Here is a 13371-nt window from a genome sequence, read left to right as displayed (position 1 = left end):
CTTGTAATTAAACATTCAAGACCCTAAATAATATTTGGGTTAATTACCTTTTGTCTGGTTTCATGAAACACATTTAGTACTTCTAACCATGTCAATACATTTGCTCATTATAAGATTGTTAGACTTTTGGAAATGAAGAAATTTGGAAAATAAGGGTGGTTAAATAAATACTTAATATTTTAAAGTCAAGGAGCTTTTACATGCATGACTGGATATCTTTTTATTTTATTTTACTTTTGGTAGGAAAGAAAACTTAATCACCTGAATATCATTTAAAAAAAGAATGTATAAGAAAGTTACAGGACAATTTAAGATAATTCTAGAATACAAAATTTCAGAAGTGCACATCTGTTCATTTCTGACAACAATGAATGTTAAGGAGATTTTCAAGTTTCTTTTTTTTATGGGTATCAAAGTGATGTTCTCATTGACCCTTAAAAGCCATAGTGAGCCTCTCTTGTCTCCTACCTTCCCTTTGCAACGCTGTAAATCTAACTTCTGCCTGTCCCATTGTTCAGAAAAAGCAGCCATATTGTGCTGATTGCTATTAAATTAAAGCAGAAAGGGAGAGACACAAATGTGGAAGCCCATCTTACCAGCAGGGACACCACTATCTTTTATTTTGCATTTTGGGAGGGTCAGAAAGTCATGACAGGCATCTGACCTCTGATAACCTCTTTGGTGCTTCTGTGAGCAGTTTTGGGGGGAAGAACTTAATTAAATACAATTGAATTTCCCTGCTAACATTGCCACTGAAAAGGACTCCTTTTAGAAAGCTTGGTGTTTGCTGGTGAGGAACAAACAAAGATGCTGCTTTTGTTCCTCAAAGAAAAGTTGGCCTATGTTAGTTAAGGATTTGTGATTTCTTTTCACTAGACTGGCGGGTTCCTAAAAATTCAATGAGTCTTCTGAAATGGTAACCACAATAAAAGATGGAACAGACAACTAGCTAAAGCCCTAACTCTTCTTTTCCTGATAATTACTGTTAAGATCAATATTTTAAAAAATTTATTACATTTATTTAAACTCAAATAAAATTACGATCATAGTTTTATAGTGAAATTGCTAATGGGTGGCCACACAAAACATAAACTGTCCATCTCCTGGATTCTATAGCTCCTGAGAAAGAGAACTGCCAGCAGAGGTACTTTTAGTACTTTTTGTTAGGAAGCTGTTACAACAGTTGTCGACAAAGAACATACAGTTTTTGGTTATGAACAGTTTATTATGCATATTAATTGTTGGATAAGAAGCTCACCTAACAAGGTACACTTTAATAAAAAGCAGTAATTACATAAATAGATGGATTAAAAATCCATCTCTCCATTGTTATTCTTAGGCTTTGGAAATCAGTGGCTGACCATTAGAAATGGAATCAGTTTTATAATCATGACATACAGAAAGAATAAGTTATTTTATTCAAATTTGAGTCTCAGTGCTTATCTTGAGAGGAATCAGGTTATATCGTAATTCAAAGAGTCTTTTGATGATTTTGTTTACCTTGAAGATAGGATTAGAATTAGGAATAGATGCTTTTGAATTTAAAGGTTGGCTCTTGTGCATGTTGAGCCTACTTCCTTATCTTTACAACCCCTTCCTCTGTTTCCAAGCGTTCCCAGGTCTCTTTAATTCTTTATGGGGGGAAAATGTTAACACTTGACACCGCTGACCTGTCTGGCTTCTGTTCCATCCCTTGTTTTCCACTCATGGTTAAACTCCTGAAAATAGTATGTACTATACCCACAGCTTTTATTTCTGCTTCACTATCTTTCTGGAATCCAGTTTCTGTGTTTGTTCCTGGGCCATGTACTGTATACCCCCGCTGAAGTCACCACCATCAGGACCACCAGCTAAGGCTGGAAGGGTGTATTCTGCACAGGCTCCAGGCCGAGGGATAAGTGGAAGCTGAAATCTAGGTGCATCTGCTGGCTGTACCAGGCCCTGTCATGGGGCTGTGTCAGTCTAGTGGTGGCAGCATTTTTTTTTTTGTACTTTGAAGGCTCCACAGGGCTAGTTGTGGCTTTGTCAACAGTTCCCTTGGTCCAACTTCAGCCTTTCCTGTCTGACCTTATTCTCCAAAACCTAGACCTTTAAAAAGATAATAAATAAACATGTGATCAAGAGTGAAATGGTTAGTTTTTTGAGGATACAAAATGTGAACTGGAGTCTGCCTAAGGCTGTTAAAATCTTAGATCACCATGGGCTTGGGATGAATTATCTTTCTGTTTATTCAGCCAAACATTAGTTGAGGGAAGGAAAATAAATCAAGGCTGAAATCCCTATGGAAAATGCAGTGTCGGTCCCTTACCAGATCACTTGCTGCCTCACATCCCACAGCCCAGTCATACTGAAGCCCTCATGGGAGACCCCAGATCACAGGGAATGGGCACAGGCTTTACAACTAGGCAGATTCCCGTGGGAATGTCAACACCACACTAAGTGATTCTACCTTGGGCTGTCATTACATTTTCGAGGCTTCAGATTTCTCATCTACAAAATAATGATTAAAAATAGTCTTCTCAATAGTCCTCTGGGGGAGGATTAAGGGAGCTTTTGCAGGGATACCCCTACTATTTTGCCTGGAGTCAGAATGTTCTCCCAGTCCAGACATTTTCCCATGCTGATCTTTTGCTAGTGATACTCTTACCCTCTCTTCCTCCACAAGATACATTTCGCTGAAGCTCTAAGCTTCAAGATTCAACATCCCTTCCAGTAAGTATTTCCCGATATTTCTAACTTACTGCCCCGGGAGGAGGAGGTTCCCTGCATGGAACAAGGTCCCTATGAATTTGATGAGACTGAATAAAGGCAAGGGCAAGAGGCTGGGGGCTTAAAGGGGGTTATTCTCACAGCAGTAGGTCTCAGTTTCTCTTGGCTCCCCAGCACCCCAGCGGCAGGCACCTTCCCCAACCCCGAGCGCCAGGAGGAACTCTGTGGGTGGGTCTCTGGTGACTGACAGATGCCTGACCAATCAGGAGCCGAGAGGAGGAGCGAATGGGTGTTTCCTCTCCACCCCTTCCCTAGGCCGGCACTCCCATGACTGACCATCAGTTCTGTCCCTGGTAAACATCCTGTAAATGTGCAAACAGGCTCTTATTATAGATACACAATGGATGCTGTTAAGGCCAGGTGGGAATCCTGGTCAGTAATCTCCCATTTTCCCCCCACATCTGTCTAAGCATTCTTCTCCTTACCTCTGGTTTAGGAGCTCCGCTGACACGTTATGCATCCTTCTATCATAGTTTTTATCCTGCTGCATTGTAATCATAGGGAGTATAATGGAGGCTGATGCCTCATTTGTTTTTTCATCCTTGATGCTTAACATAGTGCATGGTAAATCAGTAATTATTTAGTAAATTGGACTTCAACAACTGCAGAAGTGGGCAAAAAGCTACAGAGCTGGGGAGCGCATATTAAGGAGGAGTGGTGACTAAACCACTTTCCTTGTCTATTCCATTTCTAAACAGTATTCCTTCCTGTACTGTGTAATTTCTGGTCCATTACACTTCCCAGGTTTCTTTTTGGAGAGGAACCGAGCTATTTCCAAGGTTTCAGTTGCCTCTGCTCCTGATCTTACAACCTTTGTAAACCAGCTACCTACTTACCACAAGGATCAGTAGTACCCTTGCTGAGTGGGAATCGGCACCGCCTGGGAGCTTGTTATAAAAGCAAAATCTCAGGTCCCACTCCAGAATTCTTGAATGAGGATCTGTGTTTTAACCAGTTTCCGAAGGCATTCGAAGCCACTGTAAAATGTAAGAAGCACTGGATTTGTAGCAGGAGTCTTCAAGAATAGTATAGCTTCTGAATTTCCTGATATTTAAATGTATTTGTCTATGAAGACTCGGGAAAAGGCATTGGACTGTTGCAAAGAGAATGAAATAGTACACTGGTGAGGAAGTCTGGATCAAAATCAGGAGGTAATTTTCTGACCAAGAAACCTCAAATGAAGCACTCCATATTAAATTAGAACTAGGAGACAATCTATAAACATTACAAATGGTTTCAAATTAGTGAGAAACGGGTTCTTCAGCTTACTGTCTTGATCCTCTGCTTGGAAATAAATGTTTATCTTTTAAGAGAGAGACCACATCTGAAAAGAATTGCACATATCCCATCACGGTAAACACGTGTTTTTTTTTTTTTTTTTTTTGGTAGCAGTGAAACGACCTAAGAGCAGATTTCAAAAGCTATCTCCTGGTTTCCGTTTTCCGTTCCAATCTCAAGGCAAAGCAAGTATTTGCTTTTAACATAGCTGATACCCAAGCACTTTGCAAATGTTTCCACAAAGCCAGCTGCCCTTTATAGATCCCCCTGGGAAACTTCTCTAGGTTACTAACCTTCAATCTCCTACAAAGGTATTTGTCATACAGGAGGGGCTCATGAATCTTCAGATCTTTTGGAGGAGGATGACCATGACTCCACTTTGGAAAACTCTGTCCCTTTGCTCAGACCTCGGGGTCACCTGAAGACTCGCTCCTCCAGCTGAGCCATCCTACTGTCTCCCTAGGAAAGAAAACACACAAAAGCCAAACAGCTCCTCTGTAGTATTTCTTGGCTAACTATCATATTGAGGAAATTCACCTGTCATCTTGAAAGCTTCATTAGATTTTGCACATATGTTTGGAGCAAAGTTTCTGCTTATAAATGCTGTGGTTACAGGGAATTTTGTATTTGCTTCTTATGCTCCCTTTCCAGTTCAATAACGAGTTTTCCCTGGGCGTCTCCTTCATTTTATCAACCACCACATCTCACTCTCTCCTCTTTAAAAAAGGAGTCCCTGAATGTGTTTGGTGATTGACCTTTAAATACCATGCGCTGAATTGAAGGAAAGTTTGTAGTCAACCCTTTGGAGAATCAAGTTATGAAATCATCAGGGACAGAGACCTGGGAATTACTGAAATACAGTGGCTGTCCAAGGACATGACTGTGCATTTAGTTTTTAACTCTTCCCATACCTAATAGGTAGTTCAAGTATGTAGACTCTGTGTGTGTGTGCGTGTCTGTAGATGCCTGTGTGTGCAAACAGAACAAAAACTTGAACTCTTTAGCCTCTACCCCCTGTTTTCACATCATTGTTGTTTCAAAAGGTTTTTCTTGCTTTCTTCTTCTTTGTTTTTTTTTTTCTTTTAATTAACTGAACTGTTCTATTTTTTCAGTGACTTGCCTCTTCTCTAACATATGGGCTGTAACCATATTTCTGTTCATTAGACCTGGGCCTTGTTTGTCATTTATACCATGCTTTTGCCTTACTCTTTCATTTTGAAAGAAAGAGGGGTTTTTCTGTTATCTTAGAGCAAAGCACCTCTGGTTTATGTGGTGACTCTTGTGGCTTTCTAAATGCACTTGATTTAACTTTCAATGTGTAATTACTGCCAAACAAGTTAATTGCTTTAGAAGTGCCCAAAATTCCCTGGTTTAATTTTGCTTTCATTTACCGACCTTCATTACACATCCACTGTTCAACATAAACACAAATGATTGTTAATGAATGCCTAATGCTATATTCATTAGAAAATCAGGTTACTGACTGGCAAAGAATATCCCAGCTACTTTATTCTTTGAGGCCTTTTTATTTATTTATTTATTGCTTGTTGATTACAATGGTTTTTTTTACAAAGAAATTTTACCTGCAGTTCGGGCTTGCTTACAAGTTTAAGATAAAGCTTTCATAAGGTATCAGATAACCCCAATCCTTGGTTCTTCTTTCCCCTTGCAGGTGCTTTTACCCTTTAGAAAGAGGCCCCTATTAAAATGAAACAGTCAGAATGCACATAATTTCCTCAGACTATTGGCTGCCATGACTTCTTATTGTTTGGAGAGCAGAAGTCTCAGGACTGCTATGTACGGATGTTCAGGTAGTGCACTGAGCAATTGTAAGAGGCATTGCTTGCCTTACATTCTGAATGATACCACCCAGTTGAGCCATCCACAAACTGCATAGCTCTGAGCAGTGGCATTGAGAAACTGCCAATGAAATTAGAAATGTGTAGGAGCAGTGTGGTTTGGGCTAGCTTTCCACGCTTGGTGCTGACCATCTTGAACAAGGGTTATCTACTCAGGAGGTAACCACATGTGTGAAGGTACATGGTTGGAGTGAGTGGCAGGGAGTCACCTGTGGAGGAGAACTGAGATGTACATTATTTAGATGGGCCCGACTGTACCTTGTGAGTCTTGCTTTGTAAATGGGATTCCTTTCCTTCCCTGCAGACATGGGACTGCTTTCCCAATCAATTCTGACAGCTAGATTTTGAAAATCACTGTGTGCTGATGACTGAGCAGAGGATTATGGTGGGGTCCAGACTCTGAAATTTGATCACTGGCTTGTTACTACATGCTTGTGTGACCTTAAGCGGTTTCCTCACCTCTCAAATGAGAATGTTGGTGATTCAGTATGCCTTCAAATTCTTATATTCTGTGACATTTTAGGATCATGGGAGAGCCACCTGAACTTTTTAAACCCATTGATTGGAAGTTTACAATGTGCCCAGCACAGAGTTGATGTCAGGGTTACTGTGTAAAAGACATTTACTGACTTCAGGGGAGGACAAATAAGTGTGGTCCACATGCCCCCAGCTGTACCTGCCAGGCAGTGCAAGGGTGGGAAATTGTACCACTCAATTTCAGGGCTCTGAAATCTTTGTCTGCTTCCAATTGTATCCTTCAATTCCAGTAATCTTACTTTCCTTCTTCCATCAGACACTCCTTCTACTCCTCTTGTCACATTTCCTCAATTTGATACTTTTATCTCGGAGATGGCATTGTCTCTTCCAGTTTGATCTCTTTTTGGGGTTCTTCTGTCCATCTATCAACTCTACCTAATCTATACTTCTTGGTGCCACATATATTTGTACCCATGTGTCTTTACCTCATGACACTTAGTATCATTGAAATTTTGCCTCTATTTATGTGATTCTTTGGTTACTAAAGTCTCCTGCTTTAGACTCTATAATCACCTTAAGGAAAGGAAGTGATAGAAACAACTCATCATTGTTTTTCTGATATCTAGGCATATGCTTCATGACACCAGGCTCCCCAGGCCCACAACAGGCACATTTGCATGATTTTAGCAAATATTGACAAGTGAAACATTAAGGACTCGGAGGATTGTGACTGACCAAAAAGTGTCAAATTGGAAAAGGAAAAGTATGAAAATAAATACTTATATCATCTTACTGAGGTTTGCTATTTTAAGGAAAAATACAAGATTCTAACCATCGTCACATCCCTTCAGGGGTTTGCCTTTCCTGATCTCCTTGAATGGACCTATTGTATGTATAGGATATTTGCATCAGTCAGGTTTTTGCTGTGATAATTTTGCATGACAAACAAGTCCAAAATCAATGGCTTTCAACAAGCAGTGCCTGTTTCTTATCCATGTTCACTGGTTGTTGTGTTGGCTATGACTCTGCTGGGCTCAGTAGGGACTGGCTCAAGGCTGTGGGTTGGCTTCAAGCCTATTATATTTGTCTCCTCATTGTGAGTCCAGTGGCCCCCTGGGTCATGTGTTTTCCCTTGTTAAGACAGAATGCAAGAGGTTTCGCCAAACCCTGCATGTACATTGAAAGCCTCTGCTCACATCATGTGTGAGAACATGTCACTGGGTAAACTAGTCAAGAGGCCTAGTTTAGCATCAATGGGAGAAGGAAAAATACTTGATTTACTCAAGTGAGAAGTATTTCAGAGCCATGTGGCAGAAGGTGTAAATGTTAAATTCTATTTCATCCGAATATATCACAATAGTCTCCAAATGCTTTGTCTTTCTCATTCGTAACATTTGTCATGGTTAAAATTTTGCATTTACTTGTATGATTTTTTGGTTACTGCCTGTGTCTTCTTCTGGACTCTTGAGGGTAGGAACTGTGTCTGACTGGCCTCACCATTGTTCCCCTGGCACTGAGGATAGTGTTCTGGGCAGTTAGTACTCAGTGAGTGAACAGCCATGGCTTGAATGAATTAGCTTCTGATCGTCCTAAAAATCATCTCAGGGATGGAAATATATCTTTGTGAGAATTGTTGAAGTAATACTAAATGGCTTGTTTCAAACCTTCCAGAAGTCCCTTTGCTGTCTTCCCATTATGAGCAGTGCAGCCCCGTGGGAGAGAAACGCAGCTCATTCAAATGTGAATCAGCCAAGTGTTGTTGTGTGAGGCTGTGTCTGCAGTTTCATTTTTTGGCTTCAGTTGCTTGATGCAGAAGAAGATTTCTTCCTTTGTATTTATTTTTTTACTTTATAGCTGGGAAAAGATTTATTTATTCATTTTAAAAATGTCAAAATAAGAATGTTAAAAGACATTTCCCATAGAACTTTGGATCTCTGAGGTTCACACAACTCTGATACCCTTTGCGAGACACCTGTGGCCACTGAGGAAAAAAATGTATCATTCATTTGATGACAGTAGAAATCACAGTGCATTTGGGGTCAATGCAGGGCTTATAGGTGGCATAACATATGGAAACAAGGACAATAATTGCATCTTAGTATAATCATTAAAAATCAACAACCAAGTTCATCAAGCAAAAGGCTGACCTGTTAGTAATCTTCTCCCTTCATCCCGCCTTCCAGTCACTGGTTGCTGATGCTGTCCTCTTGGTGAGGGCTGAAGTGAGTGTTTGTCCTACAACGGGCATATGTGTGTCTATGAATGACTGCGATGTGCACATGGAGATGGTCGCCATGGCTGGCCCATCCAGTTGTCATGGAGCTGTGGTTGCTTCCCAGGTTTAGTTCCACCAGAACTTTGTTTACAGAGGCAGGATTGGGAAAAAAGGAGCCTTTCAGCCAACACTGAAAATTACATCCTAAGGGCTCTAGTTGCCTTCATTTCCTTCCTATTTACCATGAAGGGAATGGCAGTGCCTTTAGAGAGGACTGCATAGCTCAGTGACACTGATGAAATCAGAAAGCTCCAAGCACACGGGGAGGAGGTAATTCTAGTATTATTTTCTACAGTCTCTATTTCACGAAATTTGTGAGCAGGATTGCTCCAGATCATTGCTTGCTAAAAAATGGCATAAGGGGACTGGAAATAGAATTCCAGAGTAGAAGTCAAGGGATGTGGAAAATCACATTTTAAGTAAAGAAAAAGGCTAACTGTAGGAAGAAGAAAACATTACCTAGTTGAGAAACATGACCTGGCTGTCTAACTGTTCTTATACCACTAAAGTGCAGGAATATATCTAAATAAGGCATCTGCAATCTGCTGTTGCATTAGCTATTTTTCCATTTGGACTTCAAGTAATCGGCCCTTAATCCTTGCAGCCATGGGATTCCATGACTCCCAGCATGGACTGTGTTGAGGAGGAAGTGGACCCCAGTGAAATCCCCTTATAGCTGCCTTTCTACCATTAGTATGTTGAGATCCTGAGAAGGCAAAGCTTCCTGAATGACCCATTCACTTGGCAAGGACTAATGCAGGTGACACTGAGAGCCCTATGTTGCTAATTAGCTTACATTACAGTGATGTAATGCCTCTCAAGCTTACAGACCAGTGCCACCTGTGTCTCTGCCACCCCTATTCTCTGACAATTGATGTGAAGACTGAGAAGCAGGTGCAGGCCTATGTGGGATTAGGACCTTGACAGTGGCTGGCTCCTCTTTCAAATTATTTCATCCACTCCTTTTTTTCTCTTTTTCCCCTTTCTTCTCCTTCTTGTTCTCTTCTCTGTGTTTATGTGACTTTGGAGGAATTACAGAACAAGACTAAAAAGTTTTAAGATGTATATCTTTAGAAAACTTTCATATTACTTGTCATTTATGGTATATTGATTTATGCACTTTATTACAAATTATATATTACTATGCTTGCACATTAAATATTATGAAGAACATGTATAATATGTTAGGCATCAATATTATGAATGCAAAGGGAAATGTATGTACAAATACAATGGAGATTTAGAAGATCAAGAGTCAGTAAATAATGTCAGCAAATTAAAAACACTATTGATATCAACACTCAGAAATTTCTATTTCCTCAAAAATAGCATGTCAAAAGAATTTGTTAGCTGAGTTTCATTAATATTCCAAATGTCAGATAATCCTTGCATAGAGAAAGAGAAAAGGCCACATAAATTACTTTTAAGTTAGGAAAACATCGAAAACAAAGTGAGATAAACTATAGATTTAAGATTTATGAAAAATATTAAATTAACTACTACCAAAATCAAACTTAGCAATGTATGCAATAAAATACATCATAAATAATGGGGGTATTGTGTCTAGGGATAAAAAAATAGTTTAAGAGAAAAAAATCAGTTCATCAAATATACATTAATAGATTAAGGGAGTAAAATCATATAATCATCCCAAATGACACTTGAAGATTAATTTATGGGAAGAAGAAATCTTTTAGGAAACTGGAATAGAAGGAGACTTCCTTAGCCTGAAAAAAAAAATCTATAAAAAATTTACAGCAAAAAGAATTCAACTTAATAGTGAACATTTGGAAGCATTTTCATTAAGGTAAAGGTAAAACAAGGATATCTACTATTGTTGCTTTGATTCAACAATGTCCTGAAAGCCCAATGAAATACAAGAAAGAAAAAAAAAAGGTACAAGAATTGGTGGGGAAAAGACAATATTGATTACATATCTTGTAAATCTAAAATTATCTTCAAATTGTTAAAAACTTACAAATTATTAAATCCAAAAATATAAATTATTTTGGAATCAATTGAACAAAATATATGCACAATATATATGGAGAAAAGTACCAAACATTATGTAAGGATAGAAAGGAAGGTCTGATTAAAGGAGAATGTGCTATGCTAATGATGAGAAGACAATTGTAGTATTTTGGTGAAGTTGAAGAGATGATCCTTCTAGTTATATAGAAGATAAAGGACTAAGAGTAGATAAAAAGGGTTACAAAGAACAGTGGGGGAATTTGTCCTGTCAAATATCAAAACCTTTTATAAAGCTAAAATGTAAGATAATTCGCTATTAGTTTAAGAACAGGCCAATGGAACAGAACATGAAAGGAGGGATATTAGATCCTGATGGAGAAAGAAGGACTAGCTAATAAATGGCACCTGGACAGCTGGCCATCCCTACAGAAAATAGGTGGAGTGAAATGCCCAATTCACACCACCCAGTAAAGTAAAGATGGGTGAGTTTAAGACCTGAATGTGAATGTGAAGGGAATAGCTTTTAGAAGAAAATAAAAAATACTTTTATGATTTTAAACCCTTAAGAAGGATTTCTTACACAGGCATCCAAATCACAAACTTTAAATGTATGCTGATAAATTTTGTTACATTAAAATTAAAATGTTTTAAGATTTATAACAAGAGTGAAAATACAAGTTATAAGCTAACAATTGATATTTGGAAAGCACGTGCTAACAAGGGGTTGGTATCTAGAATTTGAGGAGAATTCCTACCAGTTGGTAAGAGAAAGGTAATTGAGTGGAAAATGAGCAAAGGATATGAACTGACAATTCACAAAGAGGAAAGCTGAATCTGCAGTAAGTGTGTAAATAGATGTTCATGCTTAGTAGTGTTGAGGAAAATGTAACAGAAATCATAATGAAGGACCATTTCATATCCATCAGTTGACACAACACGTCTTATGTTAATAAGTATTGGCAAAGGTGTAGAGAAATGAGTCTTGTATACACTAAGCAGAATCACTTTGGAAGCATTTTCATGATCTAACACAGTGGTAGAAGGCAAAGACTTCTGACTCAACAATTCCCCCCAGGTATGAAATTAGAGACTATATGTACTCAAGAAGACACATAGAAGAATATTCCTGTTGCATTGATTTTTGATAATGGAAAGCTGAAAAGACATATGTGTCCGTAAACGGGAGAATGGAGATAAACACATTGTGGTCTATTTATACAATGGACTATTGGAAGTAGTTTAATGGAATGAACTAAAGCTCCATATATGATCAAGGATAAATCTCAATAACCTGATGCTGAGTGGAAAAATCGAGTGATAGAATTAGTTATGTGTTTGGTGTGATAGACATTGTCATTTAGGGGATAAATTTATATACCTCTGGTTTCCCTTCCCAGTTTAGAGTCATTTGAGACATAGACACACAAATCAGACAGATGGCCGTAAAAAATATATTCCAGGTCAAAGCTGGGTTGAAGGACTTAGTAATGTTTCCATAAAAGTTAAACAGATCCTATTACTGTTCTGCTCACAAAACTCCAATGCGCTTCAGTTTCACTCCCCATAAAATCCAAAGTCTGTCACGGCTCCAAGATGTTGCACAATCTGGACTCCACCACCCTCCTGGCCTCGGCCTCGTCACTCATCCCTCTCGCTCCAGCCTCTCCCTGCTCCAGCCCTCCAAGCCCAGTTCCCTCCTAGGTCCTTTGCACTGACTGTTCTGTTTACTTGGAATACTTGGAATGTACCTTGCTCCTTTCCTTCTTTTAAATCTCAGCCCACTTGCCTCAGACCTGGGAACCTGGTCTGGATCTGGTGGACCATCCAGGTTGAAGCTATTCTTATGTAAATAGATTTGGAATAACCTGCTGGTCTATGCCCAAGGATAAGAACAATCATGTTCAAATTTTAATTGCAAACTCCAATTAATGAAATAACACTAAGTGCCCATCTTTAATCTACTTGCATTTATTTAAGCATACACTCCACTCCATTCATTAGAATGATATAAACTATATTATGGGTCATAAATACATTATAAAATTCATATCCTATCAATTTTAAAAATCAGCGAGACAAAGTGGAAGTGAATCCTATTTTTGCATATGTAATCATGATGATTTCATACTCTCTTTAATATGTCAAGAAACATTGTACAAAACACTCATTGTTAAGAGTTGATATAAGGTCCTTATAGATATAGTCTTTACATGTAAAGTCTTTAGTAAGTCTTCTTACTAAACTTCAAAAATCTCGGCCAACTTCTTGACAACTCATTTGAGGTCATTCTTTTTACCTTATATTATGGAAGATGAAGATAAACTAGAAAAGAGAGAAGTGCTAACTCAGTCATTTTCTTCAATTGGTTAATTCAACAAATATTGATTCTGTGCCTGCTATATGCTAGAATGTAAGCTCTGTATGGGCAGGCCTTACATTGTCTGTCTTGCTTTGGTTGCATTGCCAGCTCCCAGCAGGATGCCCGGTGTACGGTAGGTGCTCACATGGAGTTTGTTGAATAAATGAGTGAATGAGCTGGTCATTCTGCAGGTACTAGAGATACCTTGGGGAGCCTCTGTTCCTGCTTTTCTATTGCTGTGTTTATCTGTGGTTCCTGGAGTGACCTTGCTTTGCTCTGGATGCTCCCACGTCTGTACCTCCTCTCCCACTTTCCTCGTTTCCCAGCCCATGGCCCCACACTGGGTGAGATTTGCTCTGCCATGATTTGGAGTCAGCCTCAGC

At 39.0% G+C, this 13371-nt stretch overlaps 1 long non-coding RNA gene across 1 annotated transcript in view; it reads left to right on the top strand.

The window, feature by feature from the left end:
* The window catches only part of LOC140843823 (uncharacterized), a 134698-nt gene that overhangs the window by 91663 nt on the left and 29664 nt on the right, over nucleotides 1-13371 (top strand). The gene's annotated exons all lie outside the window — the stretch shown is intronic.

The sequence above is a fragment of the Manis javanica genome, chromosome 10, assembly GCF_040802235.1.
Source record: "Manis javanica isolate MJ-LG chromosome 10, MJ_LKY, whole genome shotgun sequence".
NCBI classification, from domain to species: domain Eukaryota; kingdom Metazoa; phylum Chordata; class Mammalia; order Pholidota; family Manidae; genus Manis; species Manis javanica.
Note: the sequence above shows the minus strand (reverse complement) of the source record. Positions and strands in the feature narration are given on the sequence as shown.